This window comes from Adiantum capillus-veneris, chromosome 2 (genome assembly GCF_014529385.1).
Source record: "Adiantum capillus-veneris isolate H3 chromosome 2, ASM1452938v2, whole genome shotgun sequence".
Lineage (NCBI taxonomy): Eukaryota > Viridiplantae > Streptophyta > Polypodiopsida > Polypodiales > Pteridaceae > Adiantum > Adiantum capillus-veneris.
The window spans coordinates 17,929,638-17,943,806 of NC_140932.1; positions in this window are offsets into that span (position 1 = coordinate 17,929,638).

The following is a 14,169-nucleotide window of genomic DNA, read 5'->3' on the forward strand; positions in this document are numbered from 1 at the left end:
AAGCTCTAGGCATATACGAAAAAGAACTCCTTGCAGTTCCACATGCCTTAGACTCATGGAAGCACTATTTATTGGGGACTCCTTTCATTCTGCAAACGGATCACCAAAGTCTTAAGTACTTCATGACACAGACCAAGCTCTCCGACAAACAAATGAGGTGGGCAAATTTCCTTTCGCAATTTCATTTTCATATTGCTCACATTGCTGGCAAGCATAATCAAGTAGCTGATGCACTCTCAAGACGGCCAAGAGTGAATGCGGTTTCCGTAGCAACTCACAATCATCTATCTTCAATGATAGATGAGTATGCTATTGATCCCGATTTTAGATATGTGATTTTAGCCCTTGCATTAGGGAAGAAAGAAGAACCATTTACTTTACAAGATGGTTATCTTCTCTATGGCAATAGACTATGCGTTACTAACTCACTACGTGAGAAAGTAATGTATGAATCTCATGCTCCACCTTATGCGGGGCATAGAGGGATTCAATCTACCTTAAAGGGAATTGAATCCCTTTAAGGTAGATTGCTCACATTGCTGGCAAGCATTTTCATATTGCTCACATTGCTGGCAAGCATAATCAAGTAGCTGATGCACTCTCAAGACGGCCGAGAGTGAATGCGGTTTCCATAGCAACTCACAATGATCTATCTTCAATGATAGATGAGTATGCTATTGATCCCGATTTTAGAGATGTGATTTTAGCCCTTGCATTAGGGAAGAAAGAAGAACCATTTACTTTACAAGATGGTTATCTTCTCTATGGCAATAGACTATGCGTTACTAACTCACTACGTGAGAAAGTAATGTATGAATCTCATGCTCCACCTTATGCGGGGCATAGAGGGATTCAATCTACCTTAAAGGGAATTGAAACATATTTCTATTGGCCTACCATGAAAGTGAGCATACAAGAGTATGCTTCCAAATGTGTGGTATGCCAAAAGACAAAATTTGATAGAGGGAAGCAACTTGGATTGCTTCAACCCTTGCCAATCCCTAATTCACCATGGGAGAGCATATCCATGGATTTTATCTTTGGATTGCCTAAGTCTATCCATGGGAATACGGGAATATGGACGATAGTAGACAGGTTTAGTAAACAAGCTCATTTTATACCTGTCAAAAAAACTATCAAAGCCCATCAAATGGCAACCCTCTTTATTTCACAAATTTTCAAGTACCATGGCTTGCCCATGTCCATAGTGTCGGATAGAGATCCTAGAATGACCAGTAATTTCTGGAAGGGTCTCTTTGAGAATTTAGGAACAAGGCTAAACTTCTCTTCGGCCTATCATCCACAAACTGATGGCCAAAGTGAAATAGCTAACCTAACCATTCTCGATCTACTAAAAGCCTATGTAACGGAAGTAGATCAAAGATCCCAATGGGAGAAGTACTTACCCTTAGTGGAGTATGCTTACAATAACACTGTACATACTTCCACAGGAAAAGCACCTTTCGAGGTAATTGAGGGAAGATCAAAAAGTCCCTTGCTACGTAAGGTACATGGGAAGATCTTCGCTGCAGATGAGTATAGCCGAGACCTACAAGAATCTTTCCAAAAGATTAAGGATGCTATCTCTATCTCACAGCAAAGGCAAAAGGCTGCTGCTGACAAGCACAGGAGAGCCCAAGCCTTTAAAGAAAATGATTGGGTCTTGTTAAAGTTTCCCAAGGATCGATTAAGGCACACAACGGGCAAGAATCCTACGGGTCACCAAAAGTACTATGCTAAACTAGCAAAAAGGTACTATGGTCCCTTTCAGATTCTTAGGCCAATCAATGAGATGGCCTATCAACTCAAGTTACCCAATCATTGGCTCATACACAATGCTTTTCATGTGAGCCTATTAAAGCCTTACAAAGGAGAGCCACCTCAAGAACCAACTATTGAAGACCCACCGGAGATCGAGGACCAAGAAGAGGTGCTGCAGCCCGAGTCCATTCTCCAACATGAAGACAAGGTACTAAGAGGCGGTAAGACTATCCGACGATATCTTATTAAGTTTAAGAATTATCCTTTTGAAGATGCTAGATGGATGCAAGGCATACAATTAAAGGATAACCTAAACCTTGTCAATGCTTACAATGCTTCCCAAGAGTAAGCAAATGTACAAAATGTTAAAAATGAACAAAATTTTTGTCTTATAAGACTCTCTTTTTCTTTATTTGTGCACAAAAATGAAGTAGTATGCATGCTTAGATCAAGTTTGCGGAGACGACGTCTCCCAAACACCCAGTAGAGCTTGTCACTCTACTATGGAATACTTATAGGACTAATGTGCAGACATGCTTGCGGCAGCCTCAGGCTCTCAAGTGCCAAACGGACTAGTCATCCATTGTGGAATGATGTCGTAGGGTAACATAGGGATCCTCTACCCGCTAAGAAAAGGACTCATGAACATGCTTTATCTTCTCTACACCATAGTCGAGGACAACTATGATTTCAAGAGAGAGGTAATGTCATAATAATCAATATCTAATTCTCCTAAATGATTTTCTCATATTAAACTGATCATTTAATGTGGGGAAGGCCAGGGGAGAAAAAGCTAGAATATTGGTTAAGCTAGCAGACCGGCCACAGTAGGGATCCAAAGGAGGGAAAATAGGGATCCAAAGGGGGGGCCATCTGCAAAAGATCCATGTGCAACAATGGGCTAAAAAGACCCTAAGGTTCAGCCCATTAAGACTTCCAAAATGCTAAGGTTCCAAAATTCAAAGGTTGTGTCCAAAGGTCAACCATAGGGAAAATTGGATGCTTTGTGTGTACCCTAAAAGTCTTTGCACATCCCTACATGGGAGGGGGCGAGCCCTAAAGGTAGGGGATGAGAGAGAAAGCCACACACACACACACACACACACACACAGGCTCCCTTTACACAAAGGGAATGAGGGACACATGTCAGCTCCCTAGGCCAGATGCCCACAAGGTGTGCCCAATTTCTATTGGATGACCCTTGAAGTGGACCAATGAAAATTAAGCTAGAGTAAATCTAGTTTAATTAATTTAAAAACATTTAATAAAAGAAACCAATGAGAATTAAGTCTCCTAGAAGACTATTGGGCAGTCTCCCAAGGGGTCCAATGAGCATTCAGGAGCCCCATGGCTTGCCTGATTCCTATTGGCCAGGAGGCAAAGGGGTCCAATGAGAGTTTAGTTTAATTATTTAATTACCTAAAGCTCTCACAAAAGGGAAAAGGGGGACACATGTCAGAAGGCTATCACTTATGCTGCTTAATTGTAATTGGCTTGACTTGGGGAGGGCCAATGAGGCTTCAGGAAGAGCATTTAGCAAGAGGGCTCGCCCAAGAGAGAGAGGGGGCTGATTTTTGCAAGGCATTATCACACACACACTCACACAAGCTCATGTGTGAAGAAAGAGAAGACTATCTCTTCCCAAGCTTTAATGGAGAACTCATCACCTACTCCAAGCTTGTGAGATAGAAGCCTACATCAACACTCTCTTGGCATGTGGATGCAAATCCAACCAAGAGCCAAGCTTCAATGCATGATCATCTCCTCTACCAAGCTAATTACTAAGCTAAGCTATGCTACATATGAGTGATTATGTGAGGAGATGTACATCTTTCTCGTAAGATACTCCTTCTTCCTCTCAATCTACTCTCATACCCTGCTAGCTCTCACCATCTTCGAAGGTGTGTGAGGTCTTGGGTCTGAGAACGGGGATAATTCAAGTTGTGTTTGTTAAGTGTTTTGCTTAGTGCATGAAGTTTCCATCTTCATTGCACTAGCTAGTCTTGAAGGAACACAAAGAATTGTATTGTACAATGTCTCTCTTGATGGGAGAAACCATAATACAAAGCCTTTTGGAGGGGGGACCGGCTCCATGAAAATCCGGTCCTCAACTGTTGTCAATAGCTTAATTGCTCTCTCTTTTGAAAGTATTGTCGATGCTATCTAACTAGGTGTTATGCTTTTTGTTGCTCTCTCCACCCAAGCACTCTTGTAATTCTCATTAGGAATCTATTCTAATGAAATGCCCACTATGTTCATGCTAATTTCCGCTACACATAAGTTATTAGGCCATTAAATGTTACACTCTACCCGCTAAGAAACATAGACTAATGACTAAGGCTTTTTCTCCTCTACCTCATAGAGGACAACTATGATTTCAAGAGAGAGGTAATGTCATAAAATCTAATATCTAACTAACCCAAATGATTTTCTCATATTAAATTGATGATTTAATGTAAGAGAATAAATGGGAACAATAGTTAGAATATAGACATGTGCTTATGGATCTATCTCAGCACGGTACCAAAGTCAATGGGTCCAAATGAGAGATAGTATGTCAAAGAGCAATGCTAGATAATGGAGCTTGAAAGACCTTAGGGTTAGCTTCATTAAATACCTCCAAAGGTTAGTGTTAAAATTCCTTAGACCTAGGACCTTAGGCAAGCTAGGGATGAGCTTGAAGTGGAAACCCGGCCCAAGCTTGAGGTGTTTGTCGTGCTCATCGACTAAGGTGCTTGAGGCGATTGTCATACTTGCCGACTAAGGTGCTTGAGGTGCTTGTCGTGCTTGATGACTAAGGTGGTTGAGGAGATTGTTGTGCTTGAGGTGCTTGTCATGCTTGATGACTAAGGTGGTTGAGGTGCTTGTCATGCTTTATAAATAAAGTGTTTGAGGTGCTTCATGACTAAGGTGCTTGAGGGGCGTGTGGTGTTCCAAAGTCAACATGATCCCTACAAAGGAGGGGGCGAGGCCTAAAGCTAGGGTATGAGAGAGAGCACACACACACACACTCAAGGAAAGCCCAAGACTCAAGAGGTAATAAGGACACATGTCAAGCACCTACACATGTTGCCCTCATGTAGTACCTAAAGCCTATTGTTTGACCTCTAAAGGGGTCCAATGAGAATTTAGTTTATTTAATTAATTGTCTAAAAGCATTATTCAAGCCCTCTCTCTCAAAGGGTTATGAAGGACACTTGTCCTAATGCTATCCTTGTTGCTTGATATGCACAAAGCATGTGATTGGCTAGGCTTGAGGAGGTCCAAGGAAGAGCTAGAAGAGGGGGTCAACCCGAGCAAGGAGGGGATGTGCTTGCCCATATACCCTCTCTCATTCACTCACACACACACACTCATGCTCATGGTGTGTTGTGCAAGAACACCATCACCTTCTCCAAGCTTGAGAAGTGGAAAGCCTACACCAACAACTCTTGGCTATGGAATGTAAATCCAACCAAGAGCCATTGTCCAAAGTACATGCTTTCCATCTCCTTCATCTCCATTACTATGCTATTGTGGTATGCTAAGAAACAAGAGCAATATCAAGTGAGGAGTCTATGTCTTTCTTGTATGTTACTTCTTCTTCCTCTTCCCTACCCTCATTCCCTGCTAGCTCTCTCCACCTTTGAAGGTGTTTGAGGTCTTGGGACTGAGGCTAGGGACAAGTTAATTCTTTCATTAGATTAAGTTAAGGGCATGATCTCGGTGCATGAAGTTTTCCATCTTCATTGCAGCAACGAGGTCTCAAGGAACACAAATCTTGTATTGTACCAAATCTCTCTACATGGGAGAATCTATAATAGAAAAGCCTTTTGGAGGGGGGACAAGCTCCAAGTAAATCCAGTCCTCAATTGTCAATTTCTCTAATCCTTTTTCTCTCCCTTTTACAAGTATTGTTCATGAGAAGCTAATTAGGTGTAATGTTCATTTTGCTACTTTTAATCAAGTACTCTTCTTATGCTACTTAAAGAATTCTCTTAAAGGAAATGTTTACTACGGTTATTTAAATTCCGCTACCATCCATGTCATAGCATATTTCATTACATCTTAGGTTGTTGGTTGTGCAACTGACTTGTCTTTAGATGATGACATTGATGTCGATAGGGAGAAGCGAGTTGAAAGCGATTGGGATTATGGTGGAAATTATAATGAGCATTCATAGTGTAATTAGAGTGTTAATTGACAAGAGATTAGAGAGAGAAATTAACACTAATAGAAGTAGCAAAACATGAGTAGATTAATAACAAACTAGATGCAAATCATGAGTACGGAGGGTGGGATACAAAGTGTGTATCTTAGTCTTCTTTTATAGAGTAAAGTTATAGCATCTGATGATGTAAGCAATGATGTCAAAGTATAGGTTCATAAAGTAGGGGGGTTTCCAGTAGTTGGTGGTGGGGATTTGTCACACACCTCAAAAAGCCTCCCCGTGGGTGTGTTATAGTAGCACCCAAATACAACGTATCCTCCCCTAAAAATTTTAACAACATAGTGGAGGAACAAAACTCCTTTACTTAGAGAATTTAATAGTAGGGTATAGACCAAATACCTCCCCCTAGAGAATGATAGGCAACTAGGTGGTAGGTCAAATACAAATGGGGCTTCCTCTGATGTCGGAGGTCAAAGGTGAATGCCTATTGCAAAGTGTGTCATCAAAGTTGTCAAAGTGAATGCCAATGGTGGCATGGCATATATGTCAAAACTTTGTGCAAATATGTTGCAAGAGAGGATGGTCCTACCCACGAAAGGGTATTGTCTGATCCTTCTACAAACATAATCTTCATGAAGCAAAATATGATAATGCTTTGTTTCCATGCAAGTGTGAATGCATAACGTATGTGAAAAATGCGAGAATATATGTGTGCAGATGCAGGGTTTTGAAGCCACTCGGGCATTCAATTTTGCATAAATTGCTTGGTCTTGTGGAGCTTGGTTTTGCAACTCTATAAAGAAATTTCCTAGCGACTATTGTGGGAGAGGACCCTTAAGTAGGGCCATGGATTAAGGCCTTGAAGCCTCTTGGAGCTCATGGGAAACACCCCTTAGGGATGAGGACCCTTTGGGCCCTTGGAAGAGTTTGAGGCTAAGTGGGGAGATAGCATGCAGGAATGCTTGCTAGGTTGGGCCAAGGTCTTTTGAGCTTAACAATGCTGCGAGCATGCCCTCTTATATGCACTTGATGAGCATTGAGAAAAGGAGGGGGCTCAATGATCGCGTGAAGGTAGTGGTGGCCGAATATTGCGTGTGTGGGGACAATGGAAACTAGTTGTAGCACCCAATGAGCAGTTGAGTATTTGGCACTGATATGTGTGAGGGTCTTTTGACTTTTTGTTAGCAGCGGCTAACACACGCTACATCGATTATGCATCAAGCGAGAGATATGCTATGGATGTACACAATATTTCCCACTCACTTTGTATAAGGCCTTGGGCTCATTGGGAGTTCCAAAGTTGTATATGCTAACTAGAGGGCTCAAACTTAAACCCATAGTAGAAGAAATTGTGGTGAAAGCTTTATAAGGAATCTTTTATGCAAAGAGGCTTCATTCTTGAGTATCCACTCTTGAGGATCCACTTTTGAGAGCTCCCTCTCTCTATAGATGACCTAGCCCTAAGCTTAATGCCCATGCTTAAGAGGCTAGTGCTAATCCATTGTAATTAGAGTAATCTCTTCTTGATTAATCTAATCCTTATTTTACTCATTAGTCTTATCTTCTCTACATTTCATTATGTCATGAAGTAGTTTTGCATTTCTCATTATTCTATATTTGAGTATGTGTGATGACTTCTTGCTATTAACCACTCATATCCTTCTATAAGCACTCGGTTTGCGATATTTAATATCACTAATTAGGTTGGTTCTTAATCTTGTAATTAGTGTGTGCGCCCTATTATTTGCTGGTGTGTGGATAGGTTTTATGAAACTCTAGCACCATTCACCTTATGTGTGTAGCTATTGATGAAGTGCCTTGATTACCATGTGATGATTGGAGAGGCCAACACCAATGCAATTAGTGTGTGCTTATCATTAGTGTGCTTTGGGTTTCTAGTCTATGGTAAGTTGGACTTCGATGGGCTTGATGTGTGTAGGAGTTGATTGATTAGTGATTAGAGTATGATTAAAGGTAGTCTTGCCATGGCTTATTTCTACTTGCATTGGTGAGATATTCTCTTGAATCCTCTATTTCGATGCATCCTATGACGCTCATGCCTCTAAACCCTAGCCGGGTTGCCGAGATCCATGGATTGATAATTTTGTGTGGGTTGACTAGGTCGTTGCTACAACGCCTCCCAAAAAAGTTGGGTAAACATTAGCTCAAAATGAAAAAAAACTCACTTTAGACCAAGCTATGAGCTAGCATGTATACAACCAAATAATTGGAATGGCTCTAAATAGCCAAGCTTCTTGGATCAATGAAAGTTCAACCTTACCATATCCCTTCAAGATAAAGCTCAATTGTTAGTGCATGAAAGCATTTGTCATTCAAAGTAAGCACTAAAAATTGCACAATCAACCACAACCCCAAAATGCTCTCATTTGGCCATCAAACAAGCTTAATTTTAGTGTTATAAATTCAAATCAAACACTAAAATTCATAATCAATACCAAGCCCAAAATGCACAATGTCACCCAAGCATCAAAGCATTAGCAATGGTAGCTCTCGGAGCTCATATGCTTGCCAAAAAATAACTTTCCTTTTAGTGCAAGGAAAATTTTTCAATAAAGGCAAGCACTAGATCATGCATAAGCCGAATACTCACACAATCATCACCCACACTATCCATGCCCACACCTTGCTCTTACATAGCAAATATGACATACATAGTATAAGAGAGAGAGCTTTAAAAAGAATTTTTAGCTCTTGCCAAATTGGTTATGAGTTGATTATCCCCCAAATATATGAAAGTGAGAGAGATAATGCACAAGAGATGTCCTCGACCCATGATAAATGGCTCTTCAATAGCCAAATTTCATAATATACTACCGTATCCACCTCTCTTAGGCAAATCATCATATGGTTTAGATGTTAGTGCTATGAGAGCTATTTGCACAAGCATTGAAATGCATACTCACATACCAAGCACAATTTTCAATGAACTCTCTCGAGGCAATTAACATTCATTTGTATCTTTGGTCAATACTTCTGCACAAGAGGTCAATAAAAGTATCTGGCATTCAAAATAAGCACTAAAAGGACTCCATTTAATTAGAAGCATCAGAAATCTAAGGCAATCCATGGAGAATTAGTCGATACATAAAATGGATGTTAGATTTAGCAAGTATAATGCTCGTAAACAATATGTCCATGCATCTCAAGAGAAGAAGATGATCAATTATTGTTTTGAACAACCAATGATTATTGCTACACAATAATCTGTCCATGCATCTCAAGAGAAGAAGATGATCAATTATTGTTTTGAACAACCAATGATTATTGCTACACAATATTTTCTAACTCCCACCATTTTATGAGAAAAGGGGTGGGAACAAGCCCCAAAGTCTCCTCTATGCTTAGATTTGGTGAATTTACTTCTAAATTATGGTTCTTTCATGTTCAAAATCTAGGCATATTAAAATTTCAACACTTCTGCTTTGTGAATATTAACTCATCAAAAAATTAGGTTTTATGTGTACTAATCATAGGTAATTGGCCTTGACCTTAGGTTAATGTAGGTTCATTTCTCATTAGTCCTAGACTCTTAGTGATAATCTTAATACTCCATTCATTTTTAACATGACCTAGGGCTATGGTTAGGCTTTAGTCCTTTAGTCCAATTGCCATTAGCTTCTCATGTTGGAAGCAATAAAAAAAGTGCTAAAAATTGAAACAATGAAGCAAAAAAGTGTCAAGAAAAAGTAGCAAAAATGCTACTAAACACATAAAAAGAAAATTTCTACGTTATGTTGCGTCTTGTGAGGCCTGGCGCCTTATTGGCAATTGGTAGGCGAAGGGAATCACCTTGGCTCGCTTGGTCAAGGCCCTAAACCGATGCCCTGGGCTGATAGGGGTTAGCAGTCACCTTGGTAGGCTAGTAGGCTTTTGAAATACCTTCTTGAGGGTTCAAAGAACCAAGAGTCGTACATAAACTTGCCTTGGGGTGGAAACCTTGTATTGTGCTTTACTTTTTTCAATGAATGACAAAAACAAACGTCCATGAGCTTCAAAAATGCTGTGACAATGTACTAATAGATTATGAGCTTTTTTATAGACCGTAGACATGGTAGGCTTGAATGATTTATTAAGATTCATCACATAGTTTTTTAGGCTAGTAGGTTTATGAACTTGCATTAGCCTAGGGTCATAATTGATTGTTTGTGTTTCATGCATAAAACTGAAATTTCAAGTGGTTTAATCTTCATGATAGTTGAGTATTTTTTTGTTTTATGTTGTCTAGTTTTTTACTATGATTCACCCATCTTTTAGAACCAAAAAATTCACTTTGCATGATTGTTCATTGTACTTCATGTTTTTATCTTTGTTTGCCTTTGATGCTCATTAGTTGTTCTTATGTTTTGCAGCTCAATATTTCTTCCATGGACTTGCTTTCTACCATGTCACCATGTTTTGCTTGAGCGACACACGAGGATGTGTGTCAAATTAGGAAGGAGGGAATGTTAGCAGCGGCTAACACAGACTACATCGAATATGCATCAAGTGGGAGATATGCTATGGATGTGAACAATATTTCCCACTCACTTTGTATAAGGTCTTGAGCTCATTGAAAGTTCCAAAGTTTTATATGCTAGGTAGAGGGCTCAAACTTATACCCATAGTAGAAGAAATTGTGGTGAAAGCCTTTATAAGGAATCCTTTATGCAAGGAGGCTTCATTCTTGAGTATCCACTTTTGAGAGCTCTCTCTCTCTCTCTCTTGAGTGTTCACTCTATGGATAGCCTAACTTTGAGCTTAATGCCCATGCTTAAAAGGTTAGTGCTAATCCATTGTAATTAGAGAAGCTATTCTTAATCTAATCTCTACGTTCTCATTAGTCTACTTCTTCTCTACTCTATTATGTCATGAAGTAGTTTCACTTTTCTCATTATTCTAGATTTGAGTTTGTGTGATGACTTCTTGCTATTAACCACTCTTATCCTTCTATGAGCATTCGATTTCCAATATTTAGCATCACTAATTACATTGATTAAGTTGGTTCTTAATCTTGTAATTAGTGTGTGTGCCCTATTGTTTGCTTTTGTGTGGATAGGTTTTATGAAACTCTAGCACCATTCACCTCGTGTGTGTAGCTATTGATGAAGTGCCTTGATTGGCATGTGGTGATTGGAGAGGCCAACACCAATGCAATTAGTGTGTGCTTATCATTAGTGTGCTTTGGGTTTCTAGTCTATGGTAATCGGACTTCGGTGGGTTTGATGTGTAGGAGTTAATTGATTAGTGATTAGAGTATGATTAGAGTTAGTCTTGCCATGGTTAATCTCTACTTGCATTGGTGAGGTATTCTCGTGAATCCTCTAATTCGATGCATCCTATGACGCTCGTGCCTCCGAGCCCTAGCCAGGTTGCCAATCCACGGATTGAACAATTAGTAGGACTAATTGTGTCCAAACTTTGCAATCAAAGGCTCTAATGAAAGATATTTAAGGATTGATTAAGTCAATTATTATGCAAAAATTCACACAAAAAGATGTGATTTTCAACCCAAAGAAATTGCAATCAATTATTAATGCAACTTAAGGCTAATTAAGTGCAAGATGCAAGAACTTATCAGAGAATACTTAATAGAAGAATCCAATGCTAATTGAGCTCAAATCAATTAGGAGGGTAATGGCTTAAGAGGTAGACTCAAGAAATGCCCATACTAATTAATTAGACAATGAAAATGCTAATGCAATGGGGATCGATTAAGCTATTAATGATGATCAAAGAAGAGGGACTAATAGGCCTAGGTATGAACCATCAGCTCTGATACCACATGAAAGGGATTGGGATGATGGAAAAAACAATAATGAGATTTTTATAGTGTAATTAGGGTGTTAATTGACAAGAGATTAGAAAAAGAATTTGACACTAATAGAAGTAGTAAAACATGAGTGAATTGATAACAAATTAGATGCAAATCATGAGTACAAAGTGGGCTAGAATGATGGGTAATGAGAGTGGGATACAAAGTGTGTAACTTAGGTTTCTTTTATAGAGTAAAGGGAGAGCATTTGATGATGCAAGCAATGATGTCAAAGTGTAGGCCTTTAAAGTAGGGGAGGTTCCCACTAGTTGGTGGTGTGGATGTGTGACACACCCCAACACGGGCTAATGTAGTGATTGTGTTATAGAGTAATTCTACTATGTTGCCTTGGGAGATTTTTGTATGCGGAAAATTTTCATGCATTTCTTTGTCGTTACTTAGACATGTATAAGAGCGGAAGATGTGCTCGACATGCACACAATATGGGTTGCTACAAAAGAATACTATCCTTGGCACTACTCTCATGAACATGTATACCGCATGTAGTGCTCTTTCAAACGCACAAGATGTACTTGAGAAGCGTTGTTCCTAGGATGTTGTCTCCTAGAGCACACTAATTGCAAGATATGTGAAGAGACCACCTTAACCGAGATACAAATGGTTGCAAACTCGACTATCTAGGTATTGATCTTTCTTAAAGATTGATATAATTTCTCAGTTTTATTGCCTCTCTTTTGAAATAAGCAAACTTAGTAGACCATTGTGTATGCTCAAGTCTATAATAAAGCATCGTCTTGAGTTGAATAGGATGATCATAGTTTTCTTGATGGAATCAAGCTCATTTTGCATGGTCAACTTCCACTTCGGTTGTGAAAGTGCCACTTCAACTATCAGAGGGTCTCTGTCCTTGATCATTGTCGACATCAAAGCATAGTTCCCATGTAATAAAGACCCATCTGTCTCAGCAATCCGAAGTCATTGAGAAGGTCATGTCGTACCCACATCACGCCAATTTGGTGAAAAATGTGAATTAGTTGTGTCTTGCAAGGTCTCCAATAGCCACTTTCCTAACTTGTCTGACTTGCCCTTGTTGGAGGAGCTACGAGTACATCTAGCTCTACCTCTACACTATGGTGAGAATCTAGAATGGGTGCATTTTTCTCTAAGCTTGAGGAACAAGAGTAGGAGAAGAGGGTTCATCGGCCTCATGAGGAAAATCATCATTGAGATCTTCCAAGTATCGGCAAATCTGGGGTTGTGAAAAACTTGGGAGCGAAAGCCCCCTTTGGGGGAATATGCTCATCAAAGACCACATCACTATTGAGTACAACATCCTTCTTCATTGGATCATAGATTCGATATCCCTCAGAAAGACTTGTGGCTGACAAAGAATGTTCTTTTGGACTTGGGGTCAAACTTTCCCCTCTGCTCCTTCAGTACATGTATGTAAGAAAATTTGGCCATGTGACGAGACTTGGTCGAGATAGAGGAAAGGAAACCTTCAAATCTGCCCACTACAGCTGAAATCAACCCCAAATGAGTGAAAAACACACAAAAAAGAAAACAACAAACCGTTTCTTTTCGTCGCGAAAATTCTGCACCAAAAAGTTACATAGATCACCGATCCGACTCAAAAGCAAGTCATGGTTTTGATACCATGTCAAAGGTGCAACGGAAAAGAGTGAATCGGGTGGTGATCTTATGCTCGACACAGCCACAAAACAACCCTCACTCCCTAATCTACTCTTGGGAGATATTGAAGCCACCACCGACAGACAGGAACCTGAACTCTAATAGAAGAAGCTCCTCACAACACCTTTAACAAAAATACAAAGATGGACTTCAAAAATGTATCCAATCTACTTCGTATAATCATAGCCATATGATCAATAGCCGAATGTGACCTCACAATATGACTTCACAATACCTGGATGCGAAGCTCCCCCATATTCTTGGTATGATCCATGAGTGTCGCAACATGGTTGGGTACAACCTAGCCAATTAAGCAATCCACCCACAAAACATCTAAATCCAACTTCTCGAAATTGAATCCATAAGCCTGCTCATATCTTCCACACTACTAGCAGATGCAACCACCTGACATTTGCATGCACATCTAATTTCCTTAGGTTTGTTCAGCAAGTACTCACTCATTTCATCTAAGAAGCGAGTGCCCCTATCACCAATTATCTCGATCGGGATCCCAGATTTGTGCTTTTTGCTTTCCCACTTTCCCACATCATGAAGCACCACTCCCCCACACTCTCTCATCTTTAGTCGTTACTTGAATTAAATCTCCATTTTGCACCTTTCTAAGTGGTAAGGAACTCCAAGGCCCTTGACTCTACCTGTCACTGTCGGGGGCAGTGGGCAGCAGTCGGAATGGTACCTGTTCCTGACACCTCAGCATCCGGTATGAAGTCGCTTGCACCTGTCAGCAGCCAATCATTATGGGTCATCTCAACAGCAAGAATGCCACCTCTTG